Genomic DNA, 16,894 nt, shown 5'->3' with positions numbered 1-16,894 from the left:
TCAGCTATCTGGGCAGTCTGTCTAGGACAGTCGGTTATTAGTTGTTTGTGATTAGCAAGAGAGAAGAGGGTGTAGTGGTCATGCACCTACCCATTGAGTCGTTAAAACTCGTTCTGTCCCGAGTCAAGCCCCGGGCTAACCAGAGACATGACCCGGGACAGACATGCTCGAAACTTTCGTTGTATATGAGTATGACAGAATTATCCGCTCCGCTTCGTTAAAACTCGCTCTGGGTGGGAGTCAGTACCAGGCTGGAAACCCTGTACCTACCAGCCTTATGTCTGATGGACCGGCCTCGGTGGCGCAGTGGTTAAGCCATCGGACTACAGGCTGGTAGGTACTGGGTTCGGATCCCAGTCGAGGCATGGGATTTTTAATCCAGATACCGACTCCAAACTCTGAGTGAGTGCTCCGCAAGGCTCAATAGGTAGGTGTAAACCACTTGTACCGACCAGTGATCCATAACTGGTTCAACAAAGGCCATGGTTTGTGCTATCCTGCCTATGGGAAGCGCAAATAAAAGATCCCTTGCTGCCTGTCGTAAAAGAGTAGCCTATGTGGCGACAGCGGGTTTCCTCTAAAAAAAGAAAAGAAAAAGTGTCAGAATGACCATATATTTGACGTCCAATAGCCGATGATAAGATAAAAAATCAATGTGCTCTAGTGGCGTCATTAAAGAACACAAACTTTACTTTACTTTATGTCTGATGGCTTAACCACGACACCGCCGAGGCCGGTTCCCAGCCATTGGGATCAGCAAATCAAAGATCAGCGCAATTCATGTAAGCTACGACTATCTATAGTCCTTCCCGCAGAGAACGCATTTTTTTCATACTATGGAATTTACTACAAGTTAACTATTTATGAGCTGATACCGGCCTCGGTGGTGTCGTGGCTAAGTCATCAGACATAAGGCTGGTAGATAGGCCTACTGGGTTCACAGCCAGATACGGGCTCCCACCCAGAGCGAGTTTCAACGACTCAATGGGTAGGTGTAAGACCACTACACCCTCTTCTCTCTCATTAACATGTTACTCTTTGTCCTGGACAGATAACTGAAGTGTGTGCCCAGGACAGCGTGCTTGAACCTGGATCAAGACCTCAAATTCGGTCAATAATGATACAGATATTCGGGGAAAATGTGCTAACCTGATACCTTTTTACCATGTATTTCCATCATATTACCTTCAAAATTTGTTGTAATAATGCGTAGTGATTTGTTCGCAACTCTATATAGCTGTTTGATGGTAATGGTAAAATAAACAAATGTTGTTACCCGAATTCGGGCATTTTCGTTTAATTCCGGCAAAAGCCAGCCTGCCAAAATGTGAGCCCGTATTCCTATGAAAATAACTTGAAATGAAATGAACCGCAGAACATGGAAGAGAATGTGTTTTTAATATCTTTGCCATATTAACTTCCACGTTTTGATATAATATTTATATACTCAAAAGTTGAAAACATCACATTTTGTATTCGGCGCACGAGCATGCGAAACCAATGATGTATGAACAAATTCAGAAGTCATGACAGTTAAAGATCAGTTTAATCCATAGTCTTACCATTGTTTGAATTTGTCTTTGTTTTAGAGCCGGGATTTAGCTCAGTCGGTTGAGTGCTCGCTTGAGGTGCTTGTGTAGCAGGATCGAACCACCTCAGTGGATCCATTCATCTGACGGTTTATTTGTTTCTCATTACCAGCTGTTTCACATCCCATAGTCGAATATATCAATGTGCTCTAGTGGTGTCGTTAAACAACAACGTTAACTTTATTTAGCAAATACCTGTTTTCATAGTAGTGCATTTTATATTTCTCTCTCACTAACCACTAACCGACTGTCATGGACAATCCAGCTGGCTGAGTTGTGTACACAGGACAGCGTGCTTGAACCTTAATTGGATTTATTACCCCAGCAGGCACTCATAACGGGTTTTGAAAATTATCTGTGAACCGTGAATAAAATACAAAGTTAAAGCAATAGGCTACCCATAACAGTAAAGTGGTTTACGTCGTTTCTATATACATGGGCGTGTAGCCGATGTAGGCTATATCGAAAATAAAGGCTTTTAAAAACTCCAAATAGCTGGGATAATAAATAGAATAACAAACTCGGTACCAGTTATTGTCAAAATTTATGTCCCTCGTGAAATAATGTTCACGTGTCACGAGCTTTAGCGAGTGACAAGTAAAAAATATTTCACTCGGGACATAAATTTCATAATAACTGGTAACTTGTTTATTATTCTCTATATAAGCACGAAAATAACTCAAAATGATATGAAATAAAATGAAAATCCGTAAAAGCACTCAATGGGTAAGTGTAAGGCTACTACACTGACTTCTCTCTCACTAACCAGTAAACAAACTGACCCACATTCCTAAACAGCCCACCCAAATAGTTGAGGTGTGTGTCCAGAACAGCGTGCTTGTACTTTAATTGGATATAAGCACGAAAATAACTATAAACAAAAGTTGGTAAGCACATAAACATAACATAACAAGACAAAACAAGACAAAAAAACAGCAACAACGAAAAAAAAGAGAAATAAAACAGCAAAAGAAAAGGCTAGTAACAAAAGAAGGTTAACAACATCAATATCTGAACTAAACCCAAAGGTATGTAAACACGAAACATCACAACAAAGGTCTTTAACAACCAGCAACAACAACACCTCCCCTGTGACCCTCCATTTCCAGTCCACCAGTTTTATTTAATCAAAGTACACTGGCTGTTTAGGTTTTTTAAGATTATTATTATTATCATACAAATGCAGTAAATAATTAATGTCTTTTGTTGGAATTAAAATAAAGGTAGCTTGACGCACTGTTTTGAGAGTCATGCGTACTACAATGTAGTCTCCTGATAGGTTAGTGATGTGGTTAAATCAACTTTACCCTGTCTGCCTGCACTGTAACTGTAATATATACTCATCTGCAAAAGAAACGCGAGAATGAAAAAAAAAAATGCCAATAATTACCTACTAGTATATCACAAATACAACAATATGAGAGAGAGAGAGAGAGAGAGAGAGAGAGAGAGAGAGAGAGAGAGAGAGAGAGAGAGAGAGAGAGAGAGAGAGAGAGAGAGAGAGAGAGAGAGAGAGAGAGAGCCAGTATCAGGAAATAGTCTTGAGAACTCTTACTATGTGGTGGATGGAGGACATATGTTGCAGAGTGTAGCATGGCCAGTTGAATGCACATAATTATGATGATGTGTGTGGCACCTATGTAAAACATGTGCTACAAAATTATGGTAGAGATTGCACAATCTGCTTTGATGGCTACACTAATCTTAGTATGTCCACAAAAGTTCCAGAACAGAATCGTCGCTCTGTAAAAACTGCTTCTGTAGATGTAGTATTTGATCCAAATACACCAGTCACCAACAATCAACATTCAGTTCTAGCAAATCGTACTAACAAGTCTCGGTTAATTGAACAGCTGAAGGAAAGACTTATCTCTGAGGGTGTTGCTTGCTGCCAAAGTTAGGCTGATGCTGACTACTTAATTTGTAGCACAGCACTGGATTTTGCTGATACTAATGCACGACCAGTGGTGCTTGTTGGCAAAGACACAGATCTGCTAGTCATGCTGATTGATAGGGCAACCACAAACAACATCTACATGCAGTACTCACGAGAGTCAGTTTATAATATAAAGAGCATCCAACAGAAAATGGCACCACAAACTTGGCAACATATTTTGATAGCACATGCCATTACTGGGTGTGATACCACATCAGCGATGTATGGCATTGGCAAAAAGATGGCTATTAACGTGTTAGGCAAAGAGGACTGGAACATTGTTAAGAGAATTGGTGAGAAAGCAGCCGCATATGCATATTACTCAAGCATATAATCATGTTATTACAATGACACACTTTAAAGTTGATACTTAATTAATTCATATTTTAATTATAATTAGTGATTGGTGTTGCATTGATGATTTTAAATCAGACTTAAATCATGATATACATTAAAGGGGCACTTACGTCATGACCCTAAGTGGTCGGAAATCATTTCAAGAACTCGCCACCAAGCCTTACTAATTACCCCGGCAATCTTTCCTTAATAATATTCAGCTAAAAGTATAGTTCTGCAGCCTAGATAAGAAACCTCTGCATATACCTTTTGGCGAGTAATAAATTAATTTAACATAAGGAAAAACTAGCCAGGGTGGTGACGTAAGTGTCCCTTTAAATTTAAATCATAGTATTTGTAAGGAATTAACACTCTAAAGCATTAGGTTATGGTATAAATTAGTTTCCTGTATTCTAAATCCCTGAAAAAATGGTATTAAAATGGCATTGTATTCAGTTTAGTTCCAAACATAGGTAAACGCATAAAGATAATGACGGCCATCTTTATTTTCTCCCCTCCTGCGGTTAGCTTAGTCAGAATTTTTGGAATGTTTGCAGATTATGACTCTGGAAGCATCAATAAACCTTCACTGAAAAATTCAGCTTTCTCTATTTTTTTCCGGCTGCCCATATAATTTTGACCTAATGCTCCTGTACTAATAAACAAGAAGACAAAGGAAACCTACGGCCACACTGTAGTTCTGAAACATGGAATTCATTCATCTCAACTTATTTTTGTGCTTATATCCAATTAAAGTTCCACACTGTCCGGAGCACACACACACCGTAGCCATCTGGGTTGGCTGTCCAGGACACTGGGTTACTGGTTATATGTTAGTGATTATTGACAGAGAGGTCGGTGTAGTGGCTTTACACCTGCCCATTTAGTCTATAAAACTATCTGGGTGGGAGCCGGTAACGGGCTGCGAACCTAGTACCCACCAACCTTACGTCCGATGGCTTAACCACGACACCGCCAAGGCCGATCGATCATGGAATAATCGTCGTAGTGTTTTATAGTTTTAAGGACTAATCATATTTTCCTCTGGGAATGAGCTTGGTCAAGAAGTAATTAGATATTTAACAGCTGTCCGCAAAACTAAGTCACCTGGAAAGAATATCAACACTAACACTTAAACACAGGGGACATGCAGTTGCTATTGGTTTTTGTGGATTATTTAAACAGAAGTTATTGTTGCTACGCTAGATCTGGATTCACACAACTGTATCAAATAGGTGAGCAGGTGATGTTACAAAGTATTAAGACTATCACAAGAAAAGTGCTCTGGGATACATTGGTTGCTTTGTATATTGCTTCTATTATTGAAGACTATCTAGATCACAATGATACCAAAGCAAGAATCTTTTTATAAGGCTGGTAACCTTTTCTTTCTTTATAGTCTTTGCTTTAAAAATATAACAGAAAAAAAACAATAAACAAAAAAACCAACAACTTTGTAACTTGTTTGGAAAACCCCCAAAAACAAAACAAAACAACAACAAAAAACAACTGTTTTCCATACTTCTTTTTGAACCTCGCCTATTTTTACCATACTTCATTCATATTTCTAGGATACCAAGTGATTTTCTTACTGCATTAGACACCCACTTAAAGCAGTTATTTAAAAAAAATAAAACCCCAAAACATTTGGGTGTTGATAGACAAACCTTTCCCTTCTATCCTTTCTTTCCCCTTTCCCTTTCTTTTCTCCCCTCTATGCTCGTTTTATCTATCCATTTTGACCCTCAGATCATTAAAAAAAAACCAAATATGGATATGCTTGTGCAATATAGACGACAAATGAAATGAATGTAACTACCATATGTATCATATATGTATGTATGTATGTATGTATGCATGTATGTATGTATATGGCCGTATATGTATGTATATGTGTGTATGTGTGTATATATATGTGTGCATGTATATGTATGTGTATGTATGTGTGTATATGTATGTGTATGTGTATGTGTATGTCTATGTGTATGTCTATGTATATGTATGTATGTGTGTATGTATGTATGTATATATATATATATATATATATATATATATATATATATATGTGTGTGTGTGTGTGTGTGTGTGTGTGTATGTGTGTATCTATATGTATCTATATGTGTGCATATATACTCTTCAAAAGAAGAAACGCAAAACCACATTGTCGTAACATTTGGAGAATTGATTTAATTATTGAATGGTGAGTCCGATAATTACCAAATTTTGCAGGATTGTTCACAATTCACTCTAGTCCATTGTGAGTAAGTGATAGGACACACCACCAAGGTCAAGGTCATCTGGAGTCAATACCGGGTGTGGCCTCCGCGTGTGTTGACAACTGCCTGGCACCGCCTGCCCATTGAAGCAACCAGAGTACGGATGACGTCCCGGGGGATGGTGGCCCACTCGGCCTGCAAGGCTGCTGCCAGCTCGGGCAGGGTCTGGGGCTGTGGTTGTCGCTGTCGGAGGCAGTCGGTCCAACTCGTCCCATAGATGCTCAATTGGGTTCAAATCCGGTGATATCGATGGCCAAGGAAGGACATTAATGTTGTTGTTCTGTAGAAAAGCCGTTGTGAGACGTGCTGTGTGAGGCCTGGCGTTGTCATGTTGGAACACTGCGTTGGCGTTGGCCATAACTGGAACGATGTGTGGCCGGAGGATCTGGTCAATGTAGCCCTGTGCATTCAGGTTGCCCTGCACGTGGACCAGGTCAGTTCTGCCAGTGTGTGAGATGGCTGCCCACACCATGACACTACCCCCGCCGAATCTGTCCACTTCCTGCACGCAGTTTGGCCGCCGCATAACGTTCACCACGACGCCTATACACGCGACATCTTCCATCATGACGTCGGAGCAGAAATCGGGACTCGTCACTGAACCACACCTGTCTCCATCGCAGTTGAGGCCATTGTCGATGAATCTGGCACCACTGCAGTCGGAGTCGACGGTGTTGTGGTGTTAAGATGACACCTCGAACTGGACGTCTGGCACGAATTCCTACCTCACGTAGGCGGTTCCGTACGGTCCTGGTCGGATATCCTGCGCAAACCTGGTATTGCTGCGGCTGTGGAGGTGGCAGTAGTCAATCGTTTCCCGAAGGTGGCGTACCCGGATGGTAGCGGTCCTGCCCGGGGGTAGTGACCCGTGGTCGATCGGATCTAGGGAGGTCACGTGTTGATCCATGTTGCTGGTAACGGTCCCCACAGTCTGGAGATGGTGCTTGGGGACACATGGAATGCCCTGGCAACGGCCGTTCTGGATTCGCCTGCGTCTTAGTCGGCCGATGGCATTGTTTCTCTGCGGTTCACTGAGACGTGGCATGTCCTGGATTGTCAACTGTCGGCCAGATACAGAGGGCCAGGCAAGCGAACACCCTGCACTTTTATACTGTCGGTGTTCATGTTGCACGTGCAGACAACGCACGTGCAGTGGTGACATGGTTTGCACGTGGCTGCGTTTTTGCGAATATTCACATTTTGGAACTTTATTGTACAGTAGCTGCGTTTTATCGAATGTAACCGTGGGAATGTGTTTGGGACATGCAATGACCTTATATTCACAAAGCATGAACCGGTAGGAAACATAAAATCGGAGTTATAACCCATTTGTACCCTTTTGCGTTTCTTTTTTTGAAGAGTATATGTATATATGAAATAAGTTATAATTTTATTATTATTGTACATTTGTAAGACGATGACTCAAGGCACCCCAACCTTGACATTGCCAGTGATCTGGTATAATAAAGTTTAAAAAAAAGAAAAAAACACACACAAAAAACACACCCAAGTATGAAAACTTAAAAAAAAAGAAAAAAAAGGAAAAAAACAGAAGAAAAGAATCACAGAAAAGTGCTAAGACAATCACAAGAAAAGTGTTTTTGAATACATTGGTTGTCTTGTGTATTGCTTCTATTCTTTAAGACTATCTAGATCACAATGATACCAAAGCATGAAGCACACAAAAGTGCTCAGACTATCACAAGAAAAGCGCTCTTGGATGCACTGATTATCTTGTATGGGTCCAATTCACTAATATAAGCTATCGCAACTTTGCAATTTTACAGCACAATGCAAAAGGATTTGCAAGGACGATGCGATGTCGCTTTTAAGAGAGGTTAAAAGAGTTTTGTTAATCAAACAACAATTAAGTGGCTACACGTTGCAATTTTTACCCTCAATAAAGTATCTGTGTAGTTCAATTAATTTACTAAAAGATATTAATCTTGTGATATTTTGAAGGATATGATTGCGTGTCGTGACAGTGAGCGTTGGTGGCCATATAAGCTATTTCATGGGGGTTTTCGAATACGATTTTAATGTCAACGGTTGATTTGTGAAAACCATATTTTTACAAATTGCGAATACCATATGTTCTAACCAGCATAACTCATATATATACATATATATATATATATACCTAGTTCAGCACTGTTGTTTCTGCTTAATTAACAGTCACTATGTCCATAATTCCGCACTATTGTTCCAACAATCCCCCCCACCCTCTCTCTCTCTCTCTCTCTCTCTCTCTCTCTCTCTCTCTCTCTCTCTCTCTCTCTCTCTCTCTCTATCTCTCTCTCTCTCTCTCTCTCTCTCTCTCTCTCTGTATGTATGTATGTATACAGGGCCGTAGCTAGGAGTCTTTGTTGGGGGGGGGGGGGGATGCAACTGAGTAGTTAATAGTAAAAACCCCTCCTTTTTTTAAAGTTTCTATAATGCTTTCTGAATTTTTTGGGGGCTAGCTACGGCCCTGGTATGTATCAATATATACGTACGTACGTACATACATACATAAATACATACATACACAAATACATACATACATACATACATTTATCCAGCAATCACTATATACATTGGCAAGATATGATGATTAGATAAATCTCTATATGTTTGGTCACTGACCAAAAATATATGTCACGTGACATAAACCCGACTGGACTGGAGCATTTCAGAGTAGATTTTCAATAAACATACTCTTTAAATCATTTGTTGAAGTACAGTAATAACTTTTAGTTTTGCGATAACAATACAAAACGTGTATATTTATTTGTGAATTAGAGTTTAGAAACGTTTTTTTAATGTGACAGAATGTAGCTAGCGTCTTAACTATAATGACGTCATGCATCTTGTATGACATTATACGGCAAACGCCTAGCTAGGTTGACAATACTCGATTTGCGTAAAGAAAACTGAAATAAATAACGATTTTCGGAATATCTCTGTAGGATTGCAGGATAAAAGAAATAACTGGTTACTGTCTTAAGATATCGGCTTTATCCTGCTCAGGGCGAATGGCGAATGTAGCTCGTCAGAGCCTTGCTGCATTCGCCATTCTAACCTTCGCAGGATAAAGCCGACATCTTAAGACAGTAACCAGTTATTCCCTATATATATATATATATATATATATATAACTAATATATATATATATATATATATATATATATATATATAGAGAGAGAGAGAGAGAGAGAGAGAGAGAGAGAGAGATTGCTTAATGCCCATGACACTCACACCCTCACACACAGATACACACCTGCAAACACACACACACACACACACACAATGGCGTTTACAAATGTATATTAAAGATACCGAAGAATGTTTTAACAACTCATAATAATAATAATATTATTATTATTAATATAACTAAAGATGATGATGATAATGATAATGATAATAATAATTAAATCTAGATAATTAAATCACGATAAAGGCCATCTACATAACCTATACATATAAATTTTTTTAACACAACCCCTCTGCTTGGCCTAACTACCAACCACACTTCAGCTGTATGGGGCCCAGAATGTTTCTTACAAAATGACCAAACATACAGAACAAAATACTACAAAATTCGCGATTGAGGCCAACAAACATAACATATACACACATTTTTTAATACAATAAATATCCCCGAAGTACCCAACTATATACCGAATTTCAGCTAAATGGTCCCAGAACCGTTCATACAAGATGATAATAATAATTTCAGCAAACACAACAGTTTCTAGCCGAAAAGACTTAGGAAACTACTACTACTACTACTACTACTACTACTACTACTACTACTACTACTACTACTACTACTACTACTACTACTACTACTACTACTATTATTATTATTATTAGTAGTAGAGTAGTAGTAGTAGAGTAGTAGTAGTAGTATAGTAGTAGTAGAAGTAGTAGCAGCAGCAGTAGTAGTAGTAGTAGTAGCAGTAGCAGTAGCAGTAGCAGTAGCAGTAGTAGTAGTAATGAGAGCTATATTTGCAGATGCTTGTCCTACCGATGAAGGGTACGTTCTGCTGGACAGTGTGGACATATGCTTTAATGATGAAACTCGCGTTATATGCAGCGGGTCTGGTGACAAGCTGATTGTCCTCGACAGGCGGGCGAAAAACTCGGCTGTAGCGGCCTACCTGTTTTCAAGTGCAGGTAAGTCCAAGTCCTTTTCACATGACCACATCCATTAGATTCAGTCATGTTCACCCTAGCTCCCGTCTCTGGTATGACCAGTGGCCTCACCCGAGTAGATGTAGGTACGTTTGGACCATACGCGGACGAGTCGGGGGTGGGGGGAGAGGGGGAAACTGCCATCATTCTATCTACAATATTATTTGTGATCCATGTAAAAATTATTCGTGGGTATCCCTATATAACTGTTTTGCACAGAAATTGCACTACATGTGGTTAGGCATTTAGTGATGTAGATCACACGAAATGTGCAGATGATATCGGTCACACAAAACATTTAAACAAGGGAGGATAGATTCTAAATACACTAGCAATATATTTGTTTTAATAATTTTAAAACCGACTAATCTTATTTGTAAAGTTATATACGTCATCTTATCTACTATATAAATCTGAATCTACTTTCCATGACAACATCTATTTTTGGATTACCTGAAAACTGACAATAATTTCATTATGTTTTTAGTATAGATGTCGAGAAAGACAACCAAAATGGATTTATGTAGGCGGGAAAAAAAACACTAAAAAAGAACGCTACAATAAAATACGTTTTACATTCCAATAAAAATAAATATAAAATAAATTTCCAATCCAAAATATTTCTTTATTGCTTTAAGTTGAAGTTGTTAAATGGTTTAAGCACGAAACAACATCATTTGTGCAATATATGGATGAAACAAAGACGTTTTGGAAATTGGAATGGCGGCATTTTCGAGCAAGATTTATTAGATTTATAAGCCGTTTCAAAAATGCATCATATCTCATATCTCATGAAATCAGAAGAGGACTGTTCAAAACTGAGAATTCTGATATAAATTTTGCAATACCATCATTGAATATTCTAAGAGAATTTAGGCTATATGATGATGTATACAAATTAAGAAACCCAGGTTCCTTTTTTAAATGACGTATCTTCTTCACTCAAAGGTTCATCAGCATATATATATATTTCGATGGAAAACCGTTAAAACAAAGTTTGTTAGACGATAGTGGCGATGTTGTCCTCCTTGGTTTTGAAACCGAAAGCAGTCTCAACAGTCGTCGAAGACGACATCAAACATAAGACACATAAATCATGTCAAACACAAGTTAGAAGCTCTATCACAGACAGAAGATTCGAAATACATATCAGATGAATTTAAACTTGACATAAAACAGTCTTTAATGTATTATATCCGCATTTTGTCGGTGGCAGCACAGAACATCAGAACAATTGAAACAAAGAAGTACACAACTACCACAATGGGACTGAATTAAGAATCGTATTCATTAGTAACTAAACAAACGTTGAATCGTATTCATTAGTGACTACAGAAAAGTTGAATAAAAACGATTATATATTTTTTTTTATTATTATTATTCTGTACGTTGTCAAGTACATACTACGGAAGCCTGAAGGTGACACATCTCGTGCGCACGACATAGAACTCGTGCGCACGAGATGTGTCACCTCCATGCTTCCGTATAATACACTACAAAAAAAGAGAAGAAAAATAGCCTAATAATGGTACAAAATGTCTGGGTATGACGAAATCTGTCAGTACTTTGGACACTGCCAAAGACTCAAAGATTGTTTGGACTATAGTTCCTTCCCACACGTGTTACAGGTGTAGCTCTACCATTTATGTCCCATCTTGCGGAGGTTTAACTTTTTCCATATTCACAAAAGATGTGCTTCATTCCACCGGTGTGTATCCCCATATGGTCGACCAGCTGATTTTATTCTTCAAACACTGAATTACATACATCACATTTGAACTTTAGCTCCTTCCTCTCTCTTCTTTGGTGTCGTTTTAAGTCTTTGGGAGGGAAATACATAACCTTACATGTAGGACATTCATACCTTGCTGCACAGAGGGGCTGTTGACATCTGTATGGCATCACCTTTTCATGTCTTCCTTCGTGTTGTTGTAAGGACACCTTTGACGATAAAAGTTTACAACAAAATCTACATTATGCGCCATTACAGCTAAAATAAGAAAATTAAATCAGTCAGTTTTTGTAATTTTAAATTTTTTAAAATATATTGCGTATTTAGAATATGTTCCTCCTTATGTAGGCCTCTGTCTGTATGTTTTGTTTGACCGATATTATCTGCAAATCTCGTGTGACCTACATCACAAAATGCCTAACTGCATGTAGTTTAGAATCACGAGCAACTTGTAAAATAGTGTTTATTCCACATGTTAGGTTACGGTAAAGGTAAAACACAAACATGTATTGTAATTCAGTGTGATTTTCCACTCAAATTTAGATTTTTTGCTACTGTCGAACATAACAAAAACAGAATAAGCAAATATTCGGAAATTCCTACCTCGAACCGGTCACTTTTCCCTCCGATGTTTGCGACCGACACAACTTCTTGCCACGTAGATTGAAGGGCTTGAATTACTTTCTTATCCTGACCTTGTGACGTTTGAGGTTTACACTACGTGACGTCATCGGGCCATTGTCCAAATATAACTATGGAATGCATACTATTTATGTGTTGTGTTGTTTATACCCAAAGGAATAATATAAGAGAAAACTGTTGTTCGTTAAATTCTTAATTCATTGCTGGGTCACATTTAGCCCAGTTCGTTTCTTTTTTCTTTCAGTATATAGGCTACCTGAGAGAAAATAATATTTGTATACTAACTATATATGTTGTAGTTGAAATAACAATAACCACTATGGACCTGTTGTTATTGTATAAATGTGCATATGTGTACGAGATCCCATATTTGTAAAGGGGTGAGGGGTGGGGGGGGGGGGGGGGGGGGGGGGCATGCTGTGTTTTGCCCGACTTAAAAGAAACTGCCCGAATCGGGATAACAATTCTTCTTTTCATATTAGCTATACTGCCAAGCAGTTGCAAACGAATCACTACCCAGTTTTACATGAATTACAATTAATTTTGCGGGTAGAATTATGGAAATACATGGTAAAAAAAAAGCCTAGGATAAGCACATTTTGGCTGCCGGAATGGACATAGAAAGTGTGGACTTAATGTGCGTCCTGCACTAATTATGCCCGAATACCTCAGTCCTTTTTGCCCAATTTGAGTATTTGCTCAAGCACTAGGGGTCTGTTGCCCCACCCCCTGTCTCGTACGTTTATGTTTAAAACACCCAGAAACTCCAACCAGGACCAGAAAGCCCGTTGTTAGGATCTTTCAGAATTAACAGAAGTCTTGTGTGCTGGACTATCTGGTCTAATTTATAATCTAGAATTTTTCTTTGGTATTCTTCAGGTTCACAATTGTATTCCATTGGCCTGACAGACGATCAAAAAGTGAACAAGTTTATCTAGGAGAATGGAAAACCGGTTTCTTTTACCAACTGGGGTAATAACAAACCAGACAACAATGCCAAGGAATATTGCATACTGTTTTGGACGTCTGGCGGACTATGGCGAGATGCCGCATGCACAGGCGCACATAGATATAGCTGTGAAAAGCCGTGAGATTGACATTCTATCCTGAAGTACGAACTACATGGTTGTTTAGATTTTTTTGTGTTTTTTTTGTGACAAAACTCCTCTTATCTAGAACTGTACATGGCATATTTTTGTGTTTTACACTTTCAATATTGTGATTCGGGGCGTAGCGTCGTATAAACCTTTTGTAACTTCCCCTTCACCCTGGACACCTACGAGTCAATTCTCACGAAATATGTCATATTGTGTTACCCACCCCTAAAATTTATAAAATTAAGAACACTGAGATAAACATCACTTAGATAATTAAATAGTAATTAAAAACTCACAGAAATATGTTTTATAGCACAAAGACACTTGCATTAATAAACAAATGTTTGATTTGATAGGGTTAAAAACCTGAAATTGCCATATTACAAATCAAGGCCACAAGAGTGAGCCTAAATCAAAATAACCCAAAACTGATTTCATTCAGTATTTTATAATACTCAGTTCATTAATAAAGACTTGAAGTAGTGGGCACTAGCACAAACTGTTCGTGTAGTCAGACTTTCTATCACAGATGGCCATGATAAAATGTTTCTTGCCGTAGTTTGTCTTTTTTTGTATGTTGTGCATTCACCCATTGACAATATTGTGTATTGACTCGACCCATTCTGAAAGGCATTCTACAGCTTTACTTTCAAGCTAGTTCCGCTGTTGGGCATAGGTTTCAACAGCACCCATAATTATTTGTGGCCATACTGGAATAACTGCCGAAGGTGGCGATTTTCAATTGTTGAAAGATCACCTGTTATGACATGTCCAACTGGTTCATAACAGAACTGTTAACATTTACAGCCACAAGTAGTGGATCAAATGTTTTGACTGCTGAAGTCTATAGTTTTAATGTATGAAAAAAAGAAAGAGTTGGTGGTTCGTTGAATGTGAAATATGGTGGAACATTTCAAGAGATAGGTTTATTTTCAAGTACATGTATATTGCCTAACATGACTTTTCTTTGTTTCTGTGAAGTCCGCTTTGAGCTTTGTTACTAGTCTACAAGCGATACTGAAGGATGCTGCTGTTGATAGACCACTTTCCAATATGATACTTTGGAGTCGTTCCATTTCTTTTAAAGCAACTGAGAACAAAGTAGTTCTCATTTTGAGAATGCCCAATGGTTGTCCAAGAAGAGAACATGACTATTACGGCGTCTTGGTGATCTTTGAAACAAACTCAAGACATTAATATTTAAGGTCCACGGACTAGAAAGATTTCCAATCTCTTTTAGTCTATCGTTGCACCAATATGGCATATCTGTGCACAAATCACTGATCCACTGTTGCCATACAATTAAAACTAAGGTTATTGGTTGGGTGACATATATTCTCCAATACCCATGCAGGGGATTGGATGATCGTTGAAATGTCGGTACACACAAGATGACCCTGTTGGTATGTATAAGATATCAGAATTGGCTCACACGAGCTGCCCTTTTTTTGGTTGTGTCTCACCAACATATATAAGACCACAGAGAGTATGACATAAACTAAATTTGGGCAGTTTTATTGTCTCGACCCAAACAGTCTGGGAACAAAGAGTCCATTAGCAGAAACACCTACTGTGTTCAATACATTTTCTTTTATTTCCTAAAATATTGTTTTTTTCGTACGTACGAAATTATTTAAAGACAAAATCCAGTTTGGGCTTCTTAGAAATATTAAGACGACCAGAAACACATTGGATATACAGACACTGATATTCTAAACAAGAAAATATATTTAAAATGTAAGTTTAATCGTAGAAATATTTTATTAGTCGGAAACATCTTACAATGGAGCAAACTCAGGAATGTCCCTTTAAAAACAATAATGAAGGGGCTACGAGAGTACACCTGTTGTATCGCCTGTAACATATAGTATGGAAATTGAGGTTTACAACACAACGGTAATGAAAGTGCAATTACTCAGCTTAGCAATTCGTCAACAACTCACCTTCCTGCTCTGTTATAATTACGGATTTATTACATCATGGTGACATTGGCATACCGTACATTAATAAAATCGATAATTTGTGGACATTGGGAGTTTTACTCATAGATTCTTCAAATGTAAATATGGTATATAAGGCAATACAAAACAAACTTTATTCAGTATTAAGGCCACTGGTTCAATACACATAAAAAGTAAATAGCACATGCGTATAGTAAATCATAATACCTATTAATTTGCATTTGTGTTACACACACATGATATAGGAACATTGGTAAATGATATAGCACTAGATCATTAGTAGCTGGCATCAACTTGACAAAAATAATGCAGGTACATTTAAATGGTTATCAATAAAAGTTTTACACATCCAGGAGAGAGAGAGAGAGAGAGAGAGAGAGAGAGAGAGAGAGAGAGAGAGAGAGAGAGAGAGAGAGAGAGAGAGAGAGAGAGGGGGGGGGTTAAGAAAATGTCTGCAGTAAAAACGCCTATGCCTTGGTAAATGGTAACCATGGTAGTTATGCCGTTGCTGTTTAAGAGTTACAACTCCCACCCACCCCCCAAAAAAACCCACAACACACACACACACACACACACACATGTGTGCATTTTATATCTCTATGTCACTATCAAAATTCGTAAACACAAACAAAACAAAACAGAAACAATGAATAATAGAAATGAAACAGAAAATAAAGTGCTAGTTAGAAATCGAAGTTAAGGACACATGTCAACCAAACCCTCGGGCAAGTAAACATAACACTTCACAACAATGGTCTTCAGCAACCAGCAGCAACAACATCTCTGTGATTTAGTGTTCGTACGAACATCATTTCCAGTTCACCTGTTTTATCTCATCAAAATACACTGGTTGTTTGGGGTTTTGTTTAGTTATTATTATTGTAAATGTGGTAAATAATTAGTTTCTTCTGTTGGAATAGTATAATGATAGATTTCCACACTGTTTCGAGTATCACTTTATCCCCTATGCCAGTGATGTAATATCTGAGTATATACATTTTTGAAACATACATACAATCATTTATCCATAACATTTCAGTTAAATGTATAATAATTAAATATACCAATGTGTAGTAATCATTTAAAACAAAATCGTAATTCTACACACAAAAAGAAAGAAACATATATAAAGGAACCTACGACAACACT

The 16,894-nt window shown here is 38.1% G+C and overlaps 1 long non-coding RNA gene across 1 annotated transcript; it reads right to left on the bottom strand.

The window, feature by feature from the left end:
* Window positions 1–10,917: 10,917 nt before the first annotated feature.
* On the bottom strand, window positions 10,918–12,777 carry LOC121388746. Its single transcript, XR_005960005.1, has 2 exons — window positions 12,649–12,777; window positions 10,918–12,254 (listed from the first exon to the last, which is right to left on the bottom strand). It is a non-coding gene; the product is annotated as an uncharacterized LOC121388746 (long non-coding RNA).
* Between the last annotated feature and the right edge of the window lie 4,117 nt (window positions 12,778–16,894).

Source organism: Gigantopelta aegis, chromosome 14 (genome assembly GCF_016097555.1).
Source record: "Gigantopelta aegis isolate Gae_Host chromosome 14, Gae_host_genome, whole genome shotgun sequence".
NCBI lineage: Eukaryota > Metazoa > Mollusca > Gastropoda > Neomphalida > Peltospiridae > Gigantopelta > Gigantopelta aegis.
The sequence above is the reverse complement of the archived record's forward strand: the minus strand, read 5'-3'. Positions and strand labels throughout refer to the sequence as shown.